This window comes from Mixophyes fleayi, chromosome 4, assembly GCF_038048845.1.
Source record: "Mixophyes fleayi isolate aMixFle1 chromosome 4, aMixFle1.hap1, whole genome shotgun sequence".
Taxonomy (NCBI): domain Eukaryota; kingdom Metazoa; phylum Chordata; class Amphibia; order Anura; family Limnodynastidae; genus Mixophyes; species Mixophyes fleayi.
In genome coordinates, this window is record NC_134405.1 from 100,622,812 (window position 1) to 100,646,599 (window position 23,788).

The following is a 23,788-nucleotide window of genomic DNA, read 5'->3' on the forward strand; positions in this document are numbered from 1 at the left end:
AATGCCAGGGGTCCACAGTGTCTACTATGAAAAAAGTATTAAAACTAGCCAGTTGCCTGAAAACTTCAGCTAGAAATAATGGAATAGGACTTGGGTCTCCTATTTTGTTGGTTTTTGGAACTGGGGTCATGATTGAGCGGGATGGCCAGGGGCATTCATACTGTGCCACTAGAAGAGAAAACCTTGGACTAGAGCAAAGGCATTTGCAAATAAAATTGTAATTAATCAAGAACTAAAGTTGGAGGTTCGAAGATGGTCAGATACTGTTGTAATCTAGTAGCATTATTCCCAAGACCTGTCGAGCAGCCTCCGGGAAACCAAAGTTTTTGGGTTGTAGGAGGAGTATGGTAGCAGAGCTACAATTTAAAGGAATTGATGGAAGGGCACCAACAGGACTGAAGCTATCGGCTTAATTTTACTCAATAAGGAAAACTTCACTGGCCTGGACCCAGAAATGATTGACAGATTGATAGCTCTTTCTCAATTCTGTGGGTGCTGGTGTATGACCTAGGATAAGTTTCCTCCATGCTAACTACTTATGTGACCCCTGGCAGTGCATGTCCAAATTCTTAGAGGGACAAGTGGCATTCAGTTACACGAGACTAAGCAGGATTCATTTCCCCAGAAATTAGGCCAAATAATTAGCCATGTGTTATGGCAACCAGAGAGGCATAAACTTTTAGAACTAGCAGGTCATACACAGGAAAGCAATCCAAGGTTAAACAGCAAAGAAGCAGGTTGCAAACTGGAACAGAACACTATAAACGGCAGTTATGCTCAGTTCTCAATGCCTTAAATAGTACTAACAGCCAAACAGGGTAAGGCCCTGAAAGTATCCCCAGGGCTTGCCTAAATAGTTAATAGCAGTGGGGCCAATGAGAACTACAGTGCCCAGCTGCATAATCAAATCAGGCTGCAGCATAAACAATTAATCAGCCATGGATGGCTGGGTCAGAACATATCTGTGCGCGCGCGCCCTGTTGTTTGACAGCTGGCCGGGTGCGGTGGCAGAGAACTCCAGGCGTCCGGGTTGTTGCCTAGGCAACTGGGATGAGGGAGCCGTGACTCTCTTACCACTACTGCTGGCATCCCGGTCATCATAGAGACGGCCTCTCCAATGCACCAGAAACTGGATCCGACCGTGAACCTTTTTGAGTCAAGAATTTTTTCCACGATGATCTCATGGTCTCCTTTTACAAGAAGAGGGTGAGGCCTATTTGAAGAGGGACAATTGAACTTGCTGGGAGGAATCGCCTTCTTCAGAAGAGAGCAATGAAAGGTGCTAGGAATTTTTAAGGATCGTGGAAGTTTAAGTCTGAATGCCACAGGATTAATTTTCTTCTCAATAGTAAAAGGTTCAATAATCAAGGTCCTAGTTTCTTACATGGTTGCCTCAATCTGATGTTCCGAGTTGACAGCCAGACTTTCAATAGACAAGGACCAAGGTGACGATCAGCAAGGGATTTGGACCTGCAGAAGGCTTGACGTAGTGAAGAGTGTACTTTTTTCCAAATGGACTTTAGCTGAGATGTAAAGTCTCGGAATCATCGACAGAGGAAAAAGAGTTTGCTTTTGGATAGAACCCAAAGTTACAGAAGAAAGGGGATGTACCAGTTGCAGAATGTCAGGAATTATTATATGCCAACTCTGCATACGGTAACAGAGAGGACCAGTTGTCATGAAACTTGGATACATAAACGTGCAGAAATTGTTCTAGAGTTTGGTTAGTTCTTTCTGTCTGACCATTCAATTGTGGGTGGTAAGCAGACGACAGGCTGACTTTAATTCCAAGCGAATTGCAGAAGACCCTCCAAAACGGAGTTATAAACTGGGACCCTCGATCCGAGACGATGTCTTCCGGGAGACCGTGGAGGCGGAAAATGTGTGTTTTGCATCCGGTACCTTGGGTAACGGTACAAAGTGGGCCATTTTGCTGAAACAATCAACGACCACCCAGATGGTGTTATGACCAGAGGACCATGGAAGATCGACTATGAAGTCTTTCGAGAGATGTGTCAAAGGTTTTCCTGAGGTAGGTAAGGACATCAATACACCAGAAGGATGCTTCCTAGAGGACTTGTTTCTAGCATATTCCGGGCAAGCATGGACATAGTTCACTGCATCCGAAGATAAGGTAGGCCACCAAACCCAGCGAGATAGAGCTTCGATGGTTTTATGGATTCCTGGATGACCTGCCGACCGATTGTCATGGCTTTCCGATCTTCACTGGCCAGTTATAATGTTATGGCAACCAGTACAACATAACCTTACCTTGTAGAACTAGCAGAAGAGGTCTTCATCTATAGCAGCCGCCTTTTCCGTAGAGACTGGTTATGCTCACAGGTACTCGGATGCCCCCAGGACTTACACTCAGTTTAGTACAAGTTTATGGTCGGTCACATGGTAGCGCTCAGGTACAGGAGGTAATACACTGAGTAGGGACAGGCCAGAGGTCTGTGGACTGGACAGAGCAGAGGTGGAGACATCTGGTACAAGCTGGGTCAGGGCCACAGGCAAGGGCTCAGAGTCCGGGTACAGGCAGAAGGTCAGGGTCACAGGCAAAGGTTCAGAGTCCAGGTATAGGCAGAAGGTCAGGATCACAGGCAAAGGTTCAGAGTCCGGGTACAGGCAGAAGGTCAGGGTCACAGGCAGAGGTTCAGAGTCCAGGAACAGGCAGAGGTCATACACGGGAAAGCAATCCAAGGTTAAATACCAATACAGCATAGAAGCAGGTAGCAAACTGGAACTGAACGCTATAACCGGCAGTGAGGCTCAGTCCTCACTGCCTTAAATAGTACTAACAGCCAATCAGGGCAAGGCCCTGAAAGTTTCCCCAGGGCCTGCCTAAATAATTAATAGCAGTGGGGCCAATGAGAACTAGTGTCACGAATCTATGCAACCAGGACGAGGGAGCCGGAAGTGACGTCCCGGTCGTCATAAAGATGGCCGGGACGCCAGCAGCAGTGATAAGAGAGCACCGCCACTGCTGCATGGAAACAAATACGAGGTGAACTGAAAGCGAGTTATCTCCTGAATAAAGTGGAGAGTTAACTGAAGGCAAGAGGTGGAGAAGAAAATATGACTGTCCACATCAGGTGTCTGGCTTTTGGGTCCAGGGTCCTGGTTCTCCTGGGCACTGTGGCCCATTCCTTCATTTGTGGTCTCTTTAATTTTAATGAGGAAGTCTCCTGGAATTCAAAGAAACTAGTTGATATAGATTCCAAATGAGTATCAAGAATGGAAAGTCACAATTTTAGAATCAATTGCTGGGCTTCCATTTATTTTGGTGCCATATTAGGTTGTGAAAAGGAAAGCCCCATCTATACCTGATATTACTGTCTTTCAGGAGGTTGGTAAAATGTTTAAGATCTCTGCGCTTTTGCAAAGTGGATAGAGCAATGTCCTTAAAAATCTGCAGGCTTGCCTGTTCAAGACAGACAGTAGTGTGTTTTCAGGCATCACAGAGGATTGTGTCTTTTGCAGAGTAATAATTACATTTCAAAATTACATCTCTGAGTTGAGAGGGATCCTGGGATCTTGGTCTGAGGGCTCTATCATGAAGGATATATTCGTCCGGTGTGTCCAGAGATAATTGTGAGAACAGTCTCAAATATTAATGTAAAGAAGACATCTCTATCTCCTCAAGCAGGCCTAATGCGAAAGTTGTTGCATCTGGCCTATTTTTCCTGATCCTCCTGTTGTTCTTGAAGTATGATGAAATCTTCTATTGCTGCAACTCTTCCTTCAGTTAGTGTTAACCACTTCTACAGTTTTGATTTTAATGAAAACAAAAGATTGCTGCGATACTTTTAAAAAGTCAAGTGGAGCCTATGTTTCAAAAACACAGGAACATAAATATTGGTGGGGGGTTGGAAGGAAGCCGGATTTTAAATTAAGGATTATTTCATCTTTACCTACCACGTATTAGCCTGGCGTAGAAGACGTGGGGGCGCTAGGCGTGTGTTAGCCTAAGATGCCCTGAACACCTAATCAGGCCCCGTCAGTGAGACCAAATGGAGATTCAAATGGCGTACACTAGAAGGTTCACATGACCTTGACAACCACCTACATTGATTGCTGTTGTAAAGTCTATATTTGTAATTGTACCCAATATAAAATAAGAATTTTTCCTTTAACTAAATAATGTGGTCTGGTGCTTTATCTGCAGAAATGAATGTGCAGAATCATGCTCCCTTTTATCCACGTAAGTGTTTTAGCTAAGAATATCATATTGCATTCTGCCATTTAAACATGTTTTGGGATATATGCTATAATGATTAAGTATGATAATAAGTAAAATATATAAATATACATTTAGCTATAATAATTAAGTTTGAATGCTGATTTAAAGTATACTCCAGAAAATTGCTGGTAATGTTCAGAGGCTGAAAGGAACTACAAAATCATTAATGTAGTCCCACAACTCATGGTCATATAGAACATTCAATAAATTTCCCAGGACTGCTTGTTCAACAGAATTTACTCAAAGTTGAAGGAGGCATACTATACAAGGAGTTTTAAAAAAAAATGCCAATGATCTGAAGACCTATCTTATATTATTCAAGGGTCAACCATAAGGAGAAAGCAAATAGCGGACTGGTGTGCATATGGATGCTAATGAGGGATCCAGTTGTCTCCAAATAGAAAACTGCAGTTGGTATTTCAAATGTGCCAAAGACAACAGGATGAAATATATTAGAAGAATGTCCTGTGGACCAATGAGACAAAACTAGGGCTTTTTGGTGTAAGCAAAAAACATTGTATTAGGAATGAATGAAACACTGTATTCCATAAAAATAACCTCATCACAACTATGAAGCATGACTTGGATTTGCCTTACAGCTGGCAGTCATTAGAGGATACAATGATTTTTTACTTATACCAGAAAATACAAAAAAATGTCATGGTATTGGTCTGAGAGCCGTCCATTAAGCAGCATGACAAATCCTAAACAAGTAAATATAAAACAGAATGGTGGAAGCAGAACAAAATGTTGTGTTTTGAACAAGTTCTATTTTAAACGCAAATGAAATGTTGTTGCATGACCTGAAGCAAGCAGTCAATGCAAGACTTTTGAAAATATCATTGAGTTGAAGCAGTTCTTTAAAAAGGAATGGGCCAAATAGTTTGCACCTAAAGAAGGAGTTACCAGTTTACCAAAACTAAAAGTTCATATATTTCTTCCAACAGCAACTGTCAATGTTAGATCAATTTGTTCAACAAATACATCTAAAAGTTCAAATTGTTAAGTTGTATATGTTCAAGAGATGGACAATCTGATCTGGCAAATGTTGAGATTTAATTCATTTCAATACCTCCACGCTGGTGCAACATTTCGCTAATGATGTAGGGCCAATAAAAAAGCTTACCAAGCTAGCAAAAATCAGACTAATAGGATTTAGTCTGGGATTTAAATAACTCTTACTTCTCCTAAGTGACAGAGACATGGGTGAGAGAGAGGGGAATCTAGCTTGAACCAAAAAATATATTGAAATTAGAAAGTAAACATTAAATGTGTTATAGCGTGATCAAGGCAGAAAGCCAATGGTTGATTAAATAAAATGCAATTGCTCTTGAAAAGAAAGTATAATCTTATTTTTCTGAATTATATTGTATACATAGTGTCAGGGATAGCCACCTCTGCCAGCGCCCTGATTTAATATCTTATTATATATTCAAACAGTCCAACAATATATTGCCTCTATTTTGTCAGGAAACCTTGTGACTTGGAAGTGTTTGCTGTGAGGGAACACACAGTATTCCAGTCTCAATCTCACTCTCACCTATCTCTTACGCTACAGATGTAACTGGTCCCTTTCCCAACACAGGCTCACACGTCCACGCCACTCCGCAATTGCCAACATCACTTCCCGCACTGGTATTTAAAGGGTTAACACAGCCAAGCAACCTCTACCTCATCTAAGCTGGAAGTGAATTTGTTTAGAGCAATAAGGGCAGCACTTATAACATTTTCAGTTTAATATAAAAAAAAGTACAATGCTTACAGGTCATAAAAATAATTAACAAAAGATGACATAACACACAGCAAAAGATGTAAAGTAAAATAAACAGGAGAAAGACCCATAATGTCGGCTTGAAATGCGTTAGTGATTGGATTAAACAAGCTTCATATCCAGCCAGGGACTCAGCTTGAACCCGGGATCTTGTAACAACTGAATAACGTTGTATACTCCATATCTTTTGCAGTAGGAGTGAACTTGCTACCTTCATTGAAGGATATTTTATATTTTATCAGAGTCTTGCTGATTTTTTTTTATGTATTTTAACTTCGTTTTTATGTATGTGTATTAAACCAGTGTTTTTATGGTAATGCACTAGATGTCGCTATGCTTTTTGTTTTAAATACATGTATTTGAGTACTGGGCAAGAGATCATGAACACCTGGAGGAATTAATGTCAAACAGCAGAAGATCAACATAGATCACTACACAAACGCTTTTTAAGCACATGAGAAGGGGCAGGTGCCCCGATATTATTTCCATATACACTAGCGTGAAGTGCTGTTCCCATGGTGATATTCTGGGACCTTTTAGAGCTTGTATATTATAAGAACTTTATTACAGTCTCTAAATATTTTCATTATTCACCTCCTCATTACTTATCTGATAGATATATATTTTTTCTTCTTTCATTTCATATTATCATCGGGAGTCACTGCAATAGAACTACCTTAGAATCTCTTTGGAACTGAACTCTATAAGATTCATTTGGGACAAAAGGAATTTTTTCTTGTCTCAACACATACATTGGACTTTACATTTGAATATTTAATATAAAAAAGATCATATGCTTAGTCATATGCATTGTTCAGTTTGCGCCTGAAATATGCACATTGTTATTTGGTTTGTTTAATATTATGGTATAAGTGGTACCTAAGTGTTTTATTAGGGTAGCAGTCTGTAGAGCGCTGATAAGAGGTTACAATTTGTATTATTGCATAGGAGAAAGTTTGGTCACGCTGGAAAATTCAAAACACTTTGACATAAAAGACTTACATGATGATTCCTTTTACCCTTGTTATGTAAATAGTGAGACATGTTTTGGCAGCACGGTGGCTAAGTGGTTAGCACTTCTGCCTCACAGAGCTGGGGTCATGAGTTCAATTCCCGACCATGCCCTTATCTGTGTGGAGTTTGTATGTTCTCCCTGTGTTCGCGGTTTCCTCCCACACTCCAAAAACATACTGGTAGGTTAATTGGCTGCTATCAAAATTGACCCTAGTCAGTCTCTGTCTGTCTGTATGTCTGTCTGTCTGTGTGTGTATATTAGGGAATTAAGACTGTAAGCTCCAATGGGGCAGGGACTGATGTGAATGAGTTCTCTGTACAGCGCTGTGGAATCAGTGGCGCTATATAAATAAATGGTGATGATGATGATGATGTTTTCCTTATGATGTGATGATATGTTGATAATAAATGATGAATGAATGACATCACTAAACATTGTTTAGTTACAAATAATTTATTGATATTTGCATGTAGAAATGGATCAAGATTTACTTGTCTCTTTGCCCACAGAACGCAATACCTTCCGCCACACTCACATACTAATTCCATGGAATAGGTAAGGATAGTACAGCATGATCCAACGCATACTTACTTTGGCAGGTGCCAGACTGCACTGTTCAACCCAATATGTTCTACTCTATCTATGTTAGTTAATGTGTATGTTACATCTGTATATTGTTTATCTTTTGGTTGTACAACATGTTTGAGAATTCTCTAATTTTTCTGTTTTAATCCAGAAAACATCTGTATATGATACATATCTACATAAATGATAAAGTTTGTTAAGCAAATTTGGCAATTAAAGCTGGGGTTAGAATTGGGTGATAGGGAAGATAGGAAGTATGCTAAAACTTGCATTATCGATCTTTATCAGTATGCCATCACCAATGTTATAAAGAAATGCATTTCATTTTAGGAATAAGTAATTCATTTGTTTGAGTCTATTTCCACGTCTGCAATTAGAAACTTGCTTGAAGTGAGAATCCTCTTGTTGATATAACTTAGAATTCACAATTATACTGTAAGTCAAGTGTGTCTCCAAGTGCATTATTAGTAAAACTGTTGTTTTAATAGCCTGGCAGGGGAATAACATAAGTTACAAATGTTGTAATTAACCCAACTGTGTTTATTTGAAAGGTGGTAATTAGTAGAAGTTACACAATAACATTTGTTTCTGTTAATTTAACAAACACAAAAGAAGAATGTGGCCACTCTCTGGAAAATTCAATACACTTTGACATAAATCTATTAATGTTATTGCAAAAGACTAATATACAGTGCAGAAAAAAACATAATAAAAACAAGAACTGGAATTGCCAAACATAGGATACACATCAGTGGATAATTGCCATTGATTGCTCTGTAAATTATATCTTATAAACGGCACGTTCCTCTGTCACTTCTATTATCCTTTACATTAACTCTAGGAGTACATTATCCCAAATATAATACATATTTTGTTAACATTATCTTTATTATGTTCTCACACTCGCCTCAGGATAACTATATATTTCACAGCTCACTGCTGGACGTGCGCTATAGTATGCACAACAACCTCTAAACCACTCCAACCAGTCTCTGCTCAGAGATCTGTCACAAAATGACAAAATAATCAATTCATAGTGACACTCCTTAGCTTCTCAGCCAATTACAAGTGGTTTATTCATGCTAGTCATTAAGTAATATGCTGCCAATGTATACTAATGTATGTGTAAGACATATAGTATAACACTTTCTTAGTTTCAAATATAAGATTAGTAGCAGTCACCTTAGTGTTCCAAAACTTATATAACTTGTGGTATTGGCCTTTATATTATGATGAACCCCTCAGTGACTTCTAATACTGTTATAATTCATCATAATTGGTATATTATCTCACATAGTATATATCATACATGCCTACTTTTCATGCCTCCCATCTGGAAGATAGGGGGGGGGGCAAAAGGCAAAATATATTCTGATATTATAGCACATATTAGACATTATTAAGTATGTGTAGTTTTAATGTACTTGTTTTTATTCTTATTTTTATTTTGCAAATAATAATAGCTAATTGTAGTTTTTCTCCAGACTAAAATATAAGCTATCTTACAACATATCTCTATTTAACCCCCCACCCACCCATCCTCTCTTCCCCTAAGTACATATTTTTATAAAACTGATTGCATTGCTTGCTCTTTAGGTATTTCGTTTCCTATCGTCTAGATGTGCATTTGGGTATCATTCAATTATTTTATTGAATAAAAATTGATATAAGACTCAAATCGGCATAAAAGTTTAATACATAGGAAAATATACCCAATAGAAATGAGCAGATTGCTTCAATGTACACTGGAGTAGAATAGAGACAATAATTGAGGGAAACTGAATAGCATATATAGTTGTATGACTAAATAATCGGCATACCATTACTTAATGTCCATAAGATGCATCACATAATGAATATAACCAGGTTCAGAAAAGCTACAGAGAGCTTATGTATAACGCCAGTATCATATAGACTGACTTCCGGATTAATCCACAACGCTATGCGTATAGAGACTCTCCTTCGGTTTTCACATGAATAAACCGAAATCCTGGTTAGCAAAAAGCAATGTACTATAGAAATAGACGTGTGTTGGCAATTGATGGACAGGCTCGATGGCCTCCAGATAGGGCACTGAATAAAATTCAATCAAGTTCAAGGAAGCCGCAAGGGACTTTTGTAAAGTGCCAGTATCGTTTAAGCTTTAAAGTGCCAGTATCGTTTAAGCTGATTTCCAGAATTATTTTATTGCTCTGAAAGTTTCCTTTTTGTGTTTCTAAAATATGACGTGACATGTATTAAGAAATGGTATACCACTAGTATTTGATTTTGATTGCTCCAATAAACAGTATTTAAAAGTAAATAAAATAGAAACTACTTTTCTATATAGCCACTAGGTGGTGACACAGTTTAGTTTCATCTCTCTCACAAACATGCAATGTTTTAAAAAACAACACTATGCTCATTTAAATAATTTTTTACATGACTAGAAGAATAAAGTAGTGTATTGTCCCTAGATGGCAAGCAGCAAAATATACAAGAGTGAAATATGGTCAGTGCAAATCCAATAGGACAGTGTTCAATGCTTGCAGACCCTCTAACATGACCTATTGTACCGCATAACAACACTGTTTCATGGTTTTGCAATAGCAGATGAAACATACACACTTAACTAATACATACTTAACAGCAGGAGCATTTACAAAGTTTCATTATTGGAAGGTAGTATGAATTGTAAGCTTTCCAAAGCCTAATGTTTGCTATTTCTATGTTATGTAGTATTGTAGCGTATGTATTTGCAGATATCAATATTTTGGTAAAAGGCAAAATTGAAATTAACATTGTCTAAATTCTGCACTCTACTTTACAATTGCATTTATTTGGGCTGAATTAATTAATTGATGAGAGTGTTGTATTTTCCAATACCTTTTGATTAGTTTATTCTGAGCAGAGAATTTTAGAAATGTGTGAAGGAACTTTCATGCAAAGGTAATAATGTTTCATAAGGGATGTGAGCATATAGAACACATTAGAGAGACGTGCTCAAGTCCAGCTGCTTTGTGCATGTTCTAAGCACAAAGACAGATATAATACCACCCCTGTCTAGCAGCTCCCACCAGACAGGTTTATGCATGCTGCAGGATAACACAGTGATATGTACATGATCAGAATCTGCTCTCATGCACACGTGTATAGAAAATGAAGATTTAGCCTAAATCCAGGTGTTATGAATACATGTGAAGTGCGTGAATGAGTCGTTGTGCATATTTAAATATATAAACGCATTTTTAGATTCAGGATGGTAAGTGCCCAAGTGCTTCTACAACAAGAACTTGAGTTGCATTACATTGCAGTGAGAGATGAAAATGTTTACCCATCATAACATATTTACAATGCACGTATTCCCAACTTACTCATTTTCCTGCACATGTGGAAGAGCTCCCAATCGTGCTCTAGATCAAAGATAGATGCAAATGATCAGACATTATTATTATTGTTTATTTATAAGGAGCCACAAAAGTCTGCAGCACCTTACAGTGGGGCATATAACAAAGACATGTCAACAGGCAAAGTAATGGACCTACATAATACTGTGCATAAGATGTAATAGGTAGAATATACAGGAGGCAAAAGACTGTCAAAGTCGTATAATTGGATGAACGAAAGTATATTGGTTTAATATTGGTTTGCTGTGCGTATTGCGAAGCGTACGCCACGTGTTACATGACGTGGTGCATTCGCACGGTAAAATACGCACGCACACACTCGCATTACAACAGTTAGTTATTTATATAATTTCATATTGGTTCTGTTACACTGTAATTCAGGAGCAGATAGTAATCGGTTTATTATTAGTCTATATATATATATATATATATATATATATATATATATATGTTGATTATATGTACATTGTAGTGTTATTAAAGGTTTAGGTAATAGGAAAGGTGTCTTGCCTGATATCATATTTAAGACCCCCACCTTTGGATTCCTTAGATTGAATCAACCTATTACCTGTCTGGCCTGGACCCACCCAACGTCTGGACCTATAGAAACAATCTACGTCATCTCTATTGTTCACAATGAAACACTGAGTGTATGTTGTTATATGCATACTGTAAGCACTTGGTAAAGTCTCTGAAAAGATAGTGCCATTGTTTGGGAAAGTTATTTTCTGTACAGAAAACAAAGGTTATGTGTGTGTATGTGAATAAATACATAAAGGCAAAAATATACTGGTAACTAATAGGCAACTATAGGTTTTCGCACTTGCACACAATACTAATCACGACATTCACTGATAAAGGGTATTGTTCCGCATAATGAATCATTGAGCTGTGCAGATCAACCGCATGGCAAGGCCGTGATTGAGTATTGGGAGGGCAGTGTGGTACTATTTAAAAATTCATAGCGCTGTAGTTCAGGTGTGTCTGACGGGGCATGTTAAAAAAAGGTGACCTGACAACAAAGGTTCTGTTCTGGAAAACAGAGCAGGATATAAAGAAACCTTTGTGTGAGTGGTGTTCTGTTCTAACAAAGAGCAGGTGATAAAGAGACACCACAGAGTATACTTGGCAGGTATTCTCGAAGCGAAAATAACAGGTTTTCGCGGCATTCCCAAATATTAATGGCAAAGCTTACCGATAGTTAGTATCCGTAAGCCGTGCGATCGGACCGCATGGTTGATTTAGTGCAGCCGTGATTGCGACTTGGGAGATGTGGGAGGAAATACGCTGCAACCACTGATATTCTTGATTGATATTGGGTGCTGACAGTGGTAAAGTACTCAAACTAGGAAGGGCATTGATATCTTAAGGGGACGTGCCTGTTGAAAACGTCCATGAATAAAAAAAATCTCTAGTAAGTTCTGTTTCAAAGGAGAACAGGTAAAAGTCTTTTTGTGTAGCGTTGAGAAATAGGTTGTTTTCACAATGGATACGAAGCAAACGCTAGAGATAGTTCATGTTGTGCTGCCTAATGAATGGCCGGTTGGTTCGGCAAAATATGTTATGTATAATAAATACGGTGCATATGCAACGGCATACTGCGACAAATGGGCCATGATGACCCGGGAGTGTGTGAAACCTTTCCCAAACATAGGTACTCTTGACTCAGAGGTGTTAAATAATGTTAGAGATAAAGTGCGGTTGATTAAATCAACAAAAACGAGAATTGAACATGATGACTGTTTAAAATTGTGGCAAATGGAAGGTAACACGTGGCAGAGCAGCGAACGCACAGCGGAAGTGAGTGTAGCGAAAAACACGTGTTCAACGGAAGTAAGCGTACCGGAAACAAGCATTCCGGAAGTGTGCATTGCAAAGCGTGGCGAACTGAGCGCAAACACGCCCCGACAAATTCGGTCGGGGCGGATAGTACAGCCAATACCAAAAATGTGAAAACCGTATCTAGTAAGTTGTATGTTGTTTTAAGTAACGTTAAAAGTAATGTTTCAGGACAAAGAAGAGGAACGGTCCCACCAGCAGGGGCAGCTGCTGAAAGTGGTGAGAATAATGAAAAGGTTAACACAGGGGGAGACATCCATTGTACTGCAGCAGCAATTTCAGCAACTGTTTTAGTGATTTGGTAGACTTACATCCTGTCTGCACAACAGCAGTTCCCAATGGGAAAGCAGACAGGAATAGTAATGTTCCCTTAAAACATGTAGCAAAGCATGATCCATGCACTAGGTCGGAAACATTTTCAATTTTGTCTGATTTCCCTGATCCTAGGAAAGATTTGACCAAATGTCAGCAGTTTATTAGATATTATGGTAATGTGTATGAGCCAACTAATAACGATTGGCGAGTATTATTGAAGGCCTGTCTTCCTCTCAATACTGATATACAAAAGTTCATTAAGGATTGTATGTTGAAGGAGGATGAATCCTTAACCGAGGATGATAATCAGGACAATATTAGACATATAATCACACAGTTAGCCATATTTCCCAGTGATAGTGGACTGGAGTAAAATTTTTAGTATCCAGCAAAAAGATAGTGAAAATGCAACAGACTATTTTTGCAGAGCTTTGATAGCAATGGGCAAATATACTGGGGTACCAGACATAAAAGATAATGTATATTACAGGGAGGTTGCTGTTAAAGTTCTAATGGATGGCCTCAGGGAAAACTTGAAAAGAAGGGTGCAAACTTCATTACCAAACTGGAAAGGAATCACTGTAAGTGTTCTCAGGGAGTCAGCTATAGGACATGATAAAAATATATGTAAAGAGGAAAAAGCACTAAGTGATAGGGTAATGATAGTAAGTATCCCAGCACTAGAGGGACTGCACACACGACCACCAGCATACAACCCACATAATAAGAAACATAGAAAAATCAGGTGTTTTAAGTGTAACGAAGAAGGCCATTTTGCAAGAGATTGAAAAAAAGAAGAGAAACAACATGAGTTGAGAAAGTGTTTTAGATGCACTAAAATGGGACACCAAGCACAGGACTGTACAATAACAAGAGCGGAAGCAAAGAGACTTGGCCCATCTAAGGGGGAATCACATAGACACCCACAGAGACGGCGCACACAAGTCTTGGAGACTTCTCAACAGTTTCCTGTGCACCTCATAGCAGCCAATGCCTTGGGGGAGAACCATAGTCAACCCTGGAGGTTAGGTCAGACCTGTAGTCCTACAACCAGGTGGGGGTTTAAACTGTGGTAAGTAGTAGTGTGCAGGAAACTGATTTCTAAAAGGTAACCTTTGTTGATTTTGTTTGTTCATTCTATGTTGTCACATGTTTGTTTCCCTAAATCGCTAGCCAATGGCAAAGAATAGAAATGTTTGTTTTGTTTGCTGTTTTAAGATAACTATCTTGTTTTTCTTCTCACAGGTAAAGGGGACACAAAAGGAGTATAGACTTAGTGATCAAAAGAGGAGATAGAGAAATAGAAGAATCACTCTTGAAAGACAAATTAACAATAGACAATTGGAACACTCTTTTGTTTTAGGCTGCAGTGTCTCATGATAATTTGTTTGGCTGAGAATCATTATCCAACAATGAAGTATGTACATACTTTGCTCCAAAATATCGTTTTATGTATTTCAGAGAAAATATGAGTCACTAAGAGTACATTTTTACATTTCTCTATTATAAGTTAGAAAAGTCTGTTGAAAAGGTATGTAGTCAATGAGATACCGAGTTCTTAATGAACAAATGACGGACGACACTGGATTGCACTGTTAAGACCCCCTAGTCAAGTATGGGGAGGGGTCATAGTTAGCAAATAGCTAAGGGGAACAGTGGAATGAATACAGCCATTTCCCCATAGAGTCAGAGTCCAATCCAGCTGTCATTTTGTTGTAAAAATCTCCCTTTCTACATGTATGTTTGTATTCAAACCTTTGTATTCCCATCATTCATTGCTTTCCTATTTTCCATTCTTTACACAAATGCTAGTCTCTCTCTCCTCTCTCTCTCCTCTCTCTCTCTACCCTCTCTCTCTCTCTCTCTCTCTCTCTCTACTCTCTCTCTCTCTCTCTCTCTCTCTCTGCTCTGGTAGAGATAAAATCAGACACAGTCTCAACAATGGGGCTAAAACATATTTTATGTTTTCACATAACACAAATTCAGAGATACACACACTAGATTGACATGAGTTCCAGAAACTGTCAGGGGTTTTGTTTTCATGTGTATAGAAACTGCTGATTTTAAGCAGAAAGGTTCTGTTGTGGAAATAAGATTCATGTTTTATAGATTGCATATCTGTTTTGGTTTTTTTTGTTTTATGATTCGTGCCTCCTGTACAAAAATGTGCCTTTATATGGAGGCACAAAGGGTGGATAGGAGATTGCTGGAGGTTAGGCATACAGATATGCACCTCTGTATAGAACATTGGAGTAGGATTTTTACCACAAGATACGACATAATGTGAAACCCTAGAAAATGTAGAATTTTCATGTTTTATATTTTTTCACTGTTAAGACAGGCATGTACTGGATACTGTTATATTTGAAGAAAGTGTTATAGAAAGAGACCCCTTTGCCTTTCCCACTTAGTCAAGTAGCTGAATATGAGAAACTGAGAATGACATGTGAGTTGGCAGAGGGAAAATCGATTGATATACATTGGTCTTTAGCATTTTTCTAGTCTAGAGGGCGATGTTGAGGTGACTGAGAAATCGTTTTATAGCAATAACAGCACATGATTAGGACACTACATAGAGGACTTTAGACAGTGACACAATTACCAACTGAAGTAGCTGCTACTAAAGTCCACACTTACACACACACCCATACATGGCTGTCACACCAGGGAGAACATAGCTGTCAAATAGACAGCGGGGTTTAATGTGACAGCTAACAAATCTATGTTTTGTTTGTTTTTCGTTGTATTGTTTTAGTTTTAAAAAGGTGAACACACACACACATGCACGCATACACATATTGGTTAATATAGGAAGATTTGTGTTACCCGAGGGATAAACTGTCTGGAAGGTGAAGAGATGTGGTGAGGAGTCTGGTGGACTCTGGAGAGATGGACAAGGTAGACCAATAGAGCCATCCCATATCCCTCCTGCTGATGGGTTTTCCTCCAGGTAAAACAAATACACGTCATCCAATTACCACCATGCAGGCATCCTTGAGAATGATTATCATTCTTGGGAGGGTAAGGTTTTAGACCAAACAAAGTGCTGGGCATGCTCACACGTGCCTCAGTAATTATATCAAGTAGGATTAGTTCTCTTTCCACTAAATATTCTTGAGGTACCCGAACTATGGGTGGGAGGTCACTAGGGGAAAAAAGTAGGACACCTAGGTCCCTTAGTCTGAAGTCTCCCAATGCTTTGCAAGCCGATCACTGTTAAATCTGAGTATTGAGAGACTGGGAAGAACGAACAGACAATAGCCCGCCCACAAGTGTTGATGAAAAGAACTGGTGACATTATTAGACGTGTGTATATTAACGCAAGCTGAAGGAGAATTGCATATGACATTATTGATAGACATAGGATGATGCTATTGATGAACATGAAGTGTTTAAATGTATTCTGAGCTTAAAGACATGCGTTGGACAGAAGAACCTGTTAAACTTGAAGAACTGTAGTAAAGAATTCTGTATAGCTGATACACGTTCTACTGTACCTTGTACCTTTCCAAATAATGTATTAAGTGTTTTATTGCACCCTTGAAGGGCATACAAAAGGTTATCTCCAAGCTCCAGAAGTGTACGGTTTATAGTAAAAGAAGAAGTCGTTTAGAGGATTAAGACTTTCTATTATGATAACTTGTTTAGATCTACAAACAGCGTGGACATACACCTAGGGTGATTTGTATTACATAACAATGAAACGTGGTACTGAGATCCTGCATATAACATCTTTAAGGTGATAGTTTATTGTACTATCAAAGGGTGGACTGTCAAAGTCGTATAATTGGATGAACGAAAGTATATTGGTTTAATATTGGTTTGCCGTGCGTATTGTGAAGCGTACGCCACGTGTTACGTGACGTGGTGCGTTCGCACGGTAAAATACGCACGCACATACTCGCATTACAACAGTTATTTATATAATTTCATATTGGTGTCACTCACCAGACTGTGAGTGCTTCTTCCCGTATGTTTAGGAACCGTGGCCGTCCACCATCCTGAGGGTCTGTGCATGTGCAGCCCTTTCAAACCTTCAGTATCCGTTCCTTTGAGTTAATTGGCTGATCAGGCAACACTCCCTATTTAAAGCACCTGCTGTCTATACCTCGTTGCCTGATCTTGGAGTCTCAGTCCCCATGAGCCTCTGAAGGTGTTCCTGTGTTTCCTCGTGTATTCAGCCCTGCTGATTCCTGTGGTTTCCAGACCACTTCAACTCCCTTGTAGTTTCCAGACCACTTCAACTCTCCTGTGGTTTCCAGACCACTTCTACTCTCCTGTGTTTCATCGTGTCCACTCCCGCTGATTCCTATCCGATGCCTCCGTGCACTACAGTTATCAGCTCACTTCAACTCTCCTGTGTTTCATCGAGACTGCACCAGCTGATTCCTATCCGCTGCCTCCGTGCACTACAGTTATCAGCCCACTTCAACTCTCCCGTGTTTCATCGTGATTGCTCTAGCTGATTCCTATCCGCTGCCTCCGTGCACTACAGTTACCAGCTCACTTCAACTCTCCCGTGTTTCATCGAGACTGCACCAGCTGATTCCTATCCGCTGTCTCCGTGTTCAACAGTTCCAGCTTACCTCAACTCTCTCGTGTTTCATCGTGACTGCACCTGCTGATTCCTATCCGCTGCCTCCGTGCACTACAGTTATCAGCCCACTTAAACTCTCCCGTGTTTCATCGAGACTGTACCAGCTGATTCCTATCCGCTTTCTCCGTGTTCAACAGTTCCAGCTTACCTCAACTCTCTCGTGTTTCATCGTGACTGCACCTGCTGATTCCTATCTGCTACCTCCGTGTATCTGCAGTGTCCTGCTTATCGCTACTCTCCAGTACTCCTCGTGTCTGCAGCCAGCTAATCCGCTCTCCGTGCTTCTACAGTGTTCCTGCCTGTGTTAACTTGCCTGTCTGCATTGGATCAACGCTCCGCTGCTGTCTTCTCTGCCATACCTCTTCTACTCTTCAGAGATCTCCAGGCGACCAGTCCTATATACTACTGCTTCCTGAGTATTGTTTCCATCGTTGCTGGTCTACCTACTTCTGCGCTGCACCTACTTGGATTCCGCTTCCATTTCCCTGGGACTTCGCATCCTGCCGGCCTCCTGCCGCTTAGGTATCCCTGCACTCCTTTCTGACAGCCTGCTCTTCTGAACCACGGTATGCATACTTATCATTGACTGTGCTCGTGTATTGCATACCTTGCTGGACTGAGTTATTCTTCTCTGGAGTTGCCTATCCACTGAGACTATTGCCATCTTTTGACTGTGTTACCTTGTAATCTGGATAGTTCCCGTGACTTTGTATATTTGTGCAGTGCTGCTCAGTTATTGATACTTTGTGCATATCATCGTGGGATCAAGTTCAGTGTGCCTGTGTATACTCTGTATTTCATTTATCTTCCCGTGCTCCTCCTCACATATATTTCAGTGGTACAACTTGCTAGAGGCAGACCACTGATTCCTGTTCCCTGTGTCACCTGTTTCCAGTATCCTTCCACATAGCAGTGGTACAACTTGCTAACGCAGACCACTGACTCTCCGGATACCTCCACCTAGGATTCCATTCCTTCACCTAGACAGCGGTACAACTTGCTTAACGCAGACCGCTGACTCTCATCACCTCCTCGTTATTTCTGGACATTCCTCCTCACTATAGCAGTGGTACAACTTGCTACCCGCAGACCACTGACTACCCTCACGTTTCCTTTGTCCATTCAGTTCCTCGTGTACTATTACCTATATATTACCAGTGCTGCTAGTCATAGACTTTCCTCAAGCATTCTCTACCATCTGCTGTCTCCTGTTCCGTGATCACCCCGCTACCAGAGTACCATATTACCACCTATATTGCTCTGGTAAGTCCATCACCTGGTGATCCCTGGGTAAAGACTCCTAGTGCCCATGACAGTAAGATCAGGCCATGACAGACCCAGATTCGGAACCCACAGCTAAAGAGATGCTGCAGCATCTGGTCACCCGTATGGAGCAACAGGATGCTCGCCAACAGCTGTTATTACAATGTTACCAGGAGTTAGCCTCCCAAGGAACATCTGGACAGAATATCACAGCTAATGTTGAAGCTCCTGTGCTTTCCTCCGTTTCCCCAGTGCCATCCCAGGTGTCTACGGCTTCCACGCTTCACCTGCCTACTCCGTCAAAGTATGATGGAGACCCCAAAACTTGTAGGGGTTTTCTCAACCAATGCTCAGTTCATTTTGAGCTCCAACCTCAAAATTTCTCTACTCATCGTTCCAGAGTGGCCTATCTTATTTCATTGTTTTCTGGACAAGCTCTGGCATGGGCTTCCCCTCTGTGGGAGAGGAACGATCCAGTATTACAGGATAGTGCCAAATTTATTTCTATGTTCCGAAGTGTATTCGATGAACCAGGTCGTGTAATCTCCGCTGCTTCCAGCATTCTCCGTTTACGTCAGGGTTCTCGTACAGTAGGCCAGTACGTCATTCAATTTAGGATATTAGCCTCTGAACTTCAGTGGAACACTGAAGCCTTAATTGCCGCCTTCTGGCAGGGGCTCTCCGATAAAGTTAAAGATGCACTGACTACCCAAGAGCTACCTACATCATTAGAAGATCTGATTTCCCTCTGCCATCGTGTAGACATGAGGTTTCGTGAAAGGGAATCTGAAAAAACAACTTCAGTTAAAGCACCTCTTCGCTCAACCCCTCAACTTCGTCCAGCTTTATCTCCTGTGATCCCCATGGAGATCGGACGTTCCAAATTAACTTCTGAGGAAAGGAATCGAAGAGTAAAGAATAGACTTTGTATCTATTGTGCTGATTCCACACATTTGCTCCAATCATGCCCTAAGAAATCGGGAAATGCCAGGCCCTAACTAGTTCTGGAGAGGTGAAGTTAGGGTCCCTGGAGTCCTCTCCATGTTCTACGAAATTAAAAGTCTGCGCTTTTGATGTTACGATTTCTTTTGCAACCAAGTCCTTTGAGTCCCAAGCACTTATTGATTCTGGAGCAGCGGGAAATTTCATTTCTAAATCCCTAGTGAATCAATGGTCCCTACCAGTGATTACTCTGAAGACACCGATTACTGTGACTGCTATCGACGGATCACGTCTTATCAATGGTCTCATCACCCAGAGCACGTCTCCAGTAACGCTTCAGATTGGTGTTCTACACCAAGAAGAAATTTCGTTTCTAATTCTTCCTGTTACTACAAGTCCGATTGTTTTAGGCCTTCCATGGCTTCAATGTCATTCTCCCCAGATTGACTGGCGCACTCCTCAAGTTACGTCTTGGGGAGCTGAATGTCATAATCGTTGTCTCTCCCAAGTCATTCCTCTTAAAATACAGCAATCTTCCATTTCACCTTCCTCACTGGGACTTCCTCCTCAGTATGCTTCATTTGCCGATGTATTTGATAAAACTCAGTCTGAACGTCTCCCTCCTCATCGTTCTTGGGATTATCCGATCGATCTTCTACCTGGCAAGACTCCTCCTAGGGGTCGTGTGTATCCACTTTCTTTACCTGAAACTCAAGCTACCTCTGAATACATCCAAGAGAATCTCCAGCGAGGATTCATTCGACCTTCCATTTCTCCCGCTGGAGCCGGGTTCTTCTTTGTAAAAAAGAAGGATGGATCACTACGCCCCTGCATAGATTTTCGTGGACTTAACACCATTACTATTAAAAATCGGTATCCCATTCCTCTGATCACTGAGTTATTTGATCGCATTAAGGGAGCTCGGATCTTTACCAAGTTGGATCTTCGTGGTGCCTATAATTTAATTAGAATCCGGTGCGGTGACGAATGGAAGACAGCTTTCAACACCAGAGATGGGCATTATGAATATTTAGTAATGCCTTTCGGGTTGTGTAATGCCCCCGCTGTTTTCGATGGCTTCATTAATGAGATCTTTCGGGACTTGTTATATGTATGTGTCGTTGTCTACCTGGACGACATATTGATCTTTTCACAGGACCTGCCGTCTCATCACCAACATGTGGCAGAAGTTCTTTCCAGACTCCGGAGAAATTCATTATTCTGCAAACTAGAAAAATGTTCATTCGAGTTGTCCCAGATTCCATTTTTGGGTTATATTGTCTCCGGAGTTGGCCTGCAAATGGATCCAGAAAATGTGAATGCTGTGTTACATTGGCCTCAGCCAACTACTCTTCGTGCCATTCAGCGTTTTTTAGGTTTTGCCAATTACTATAGACGCTTCATTCAAGACTTCTCTTCAATTGCATCTCCTATCGTGGCCCTGACTCGTAAAGGGGCCAATACTAAGCAATGGTCATCTGAGGCTCTCCAAGCCTTTCAATTTCTTAAAGAGTCCTTCTCCTCTGCTCCCATTCTTCGACAGCCTGATGTGACGCTTCCCTTCTTCCTAGAAGTAGATGCCTCTAATGTTGGCTTAGGAGCCATTCTCTCCCAAAGATCGGAGCAACAAAAATTCCATCCTTGTGCCTTTTACTCTCGGGGTCTTCTGCCTGCGGAGAAGAATTACACCATCGGAGACAAGGAGTTGCTGGCTATTAAAGTAGCATTAGAGGAGTGGAGATACTTGTTGGAGGGAGCTCGTCATCCTGTGACAATTTTCACGGATCATAAGAACTTGTCATATCTACAGTCTGCCCAATGCTTGAATCCTCGTCAAGCAAGATGGTCTCTTTTCTTTTCTCGTTTTGAATTAATCATAACCTTCAAACCAGCTGCAAAGAACAAGAAAGCTGACGCTCTATCCCGAGCTTTTGTGACGTCCTCTGACGTTGAAGAGGTTTCCAACCACTCTATACTAGACCCCAAATGTATTTCGCTGGCTGCTTCTTCCACTAAAGTGCTACCATTTGGGAAGACCCTCGTGCCTCCTACTCTTAGGAGAAAAATTCTTTCGTGGTTCCACTCTTCTTGTTTTTCTGGACACTCTGGTGAACACAAGACTTTTGAGATTCTCTCTTGAAGTTACTGGTGGCCTTCTATGAGGAGAGATGTCAAAGAGTTTGTAGCCGCTTGTGAATTGTGTTCTCAGTTTAAGACTTCCCGCAGAACTCCAGCGGGTTTACTTCAACCACTACCCATTCCGTCCAAGCCCTGGACCCATATTAGTATGGACTTTGTTACTGATCTTCCTCCTAGTAAAAACTGTAATACTATTTGGGTAGTGGTGGACAGATTTTCGAAGATGGCTCATTTCGTCCCTTTGTCTGGTTTGCCTTCCTCTTCTACTCTGGCTGAGCATTTCGTCAAAGAAATCTTTCGTATTCATGGATGTCCGTCTGAGATTGTGTCAGATAGAGGAGTACAATTCGTTTCCAGATTCTGGCGGGCCCTTTGTAAGACCTTGGGCATACGATTAGCACTCTCATCTTCCTACCATCCTCAATCAAACGGACAAACTAAAAGGGTCAATCAAGATCTTGAAACCTTTATAAGGATGTTCTCATCAGCCAATCAAGACAACTGGGTAGAATTGCTTCCTTGGGCTGAATTCGCTCATAACAACATGTACCATGAGTCATCCTCCAAAACTCCATTCTTTGTGGTTTACGGTCACCATCCGTCTTTTCCGGAATTTCCTGCCCTCCCTCCCACCCAAGTTCCTGCTGTAGAGACTGTTTGTCAGACCTTCAAAAATATTTGGTCCCAGGTCAAAACCTGTTTAAAGAAGACATCTGCCAAATATAAGTCTTTTGCAGATAAAAAGAGGCGGGCTATTCCACCATTGAAAATTGGAGATCGTGTCTGGTTATCTACCAAAAATATTCGTTTGAAGGTCCCATCTATGAAATTCGCTCCTCGTTTTATTGCTCCGTATAGGATCATTCAAGTGATAAATCCAGTTTGTTTCAAACTTCTACTTCCTAAGAATCTTCGTATTTCCAACGCCTTCCATGTATCCTTGCTCAAACCTTTCATCATCAACCGGTTCTCGGTCCCTCCTTCAGCACCTCAGCCAGTTCAAGTTCATCAGGAGGAAGACTTTGAGATTACGCACATATTGGACGCAAAAATTTCGCGAGGAGTTCTTCGTTTCCTCGTTCATTGGAAGGGCTTTGGTCCTGAGGAGCGTTCATGGATCAAAGCTGAAGATCTCAACGCTCCAGCTCTTCTTAAGAAGTTTTATTCCAAATTTCCGGACAAGCCCGGTTCCAGGTGTTCTGTGCCCACCTTTAAAAGGGGGGGTACTGTCACTCACCAGACTGTGAGTGCTTCTTCCCGTATGTTTAGGAACCGTGGCCGTCCACCATCCTGAGGGTCTGCGCATGTGCAGCCCTTTCAAACCTTCAGTATCCGTTCCTTTGAGTTAATTGGCTGATCAGGCAACACTCCCTATTTAAAGCACCTGCTGTCTATACCTGGTTGCCTGATCTTGGAGTCTCATTCCCCATGAGCCTCTGAAGGTGTTCCTGTGTTTCCTCGTGTATTCAGCCCTGCTGATTTCTGTGGTTTCCAGACCACTTCAACTCCCTTGTGGTTTCCAGACCACTTCAACTCTCCTGTGGTTTCCAGACCACTTCTACTCTCCTGTGTTTCATCGTGTCCACTCCCGCTGATTCCTATCCGATGCCTCCGTGCACTACAGTTATCAGCTCACTTCAACTCTCCTGTGTTTCATCGAGACTGCACCAGCTGATTCCTATCCGCTGCCTCT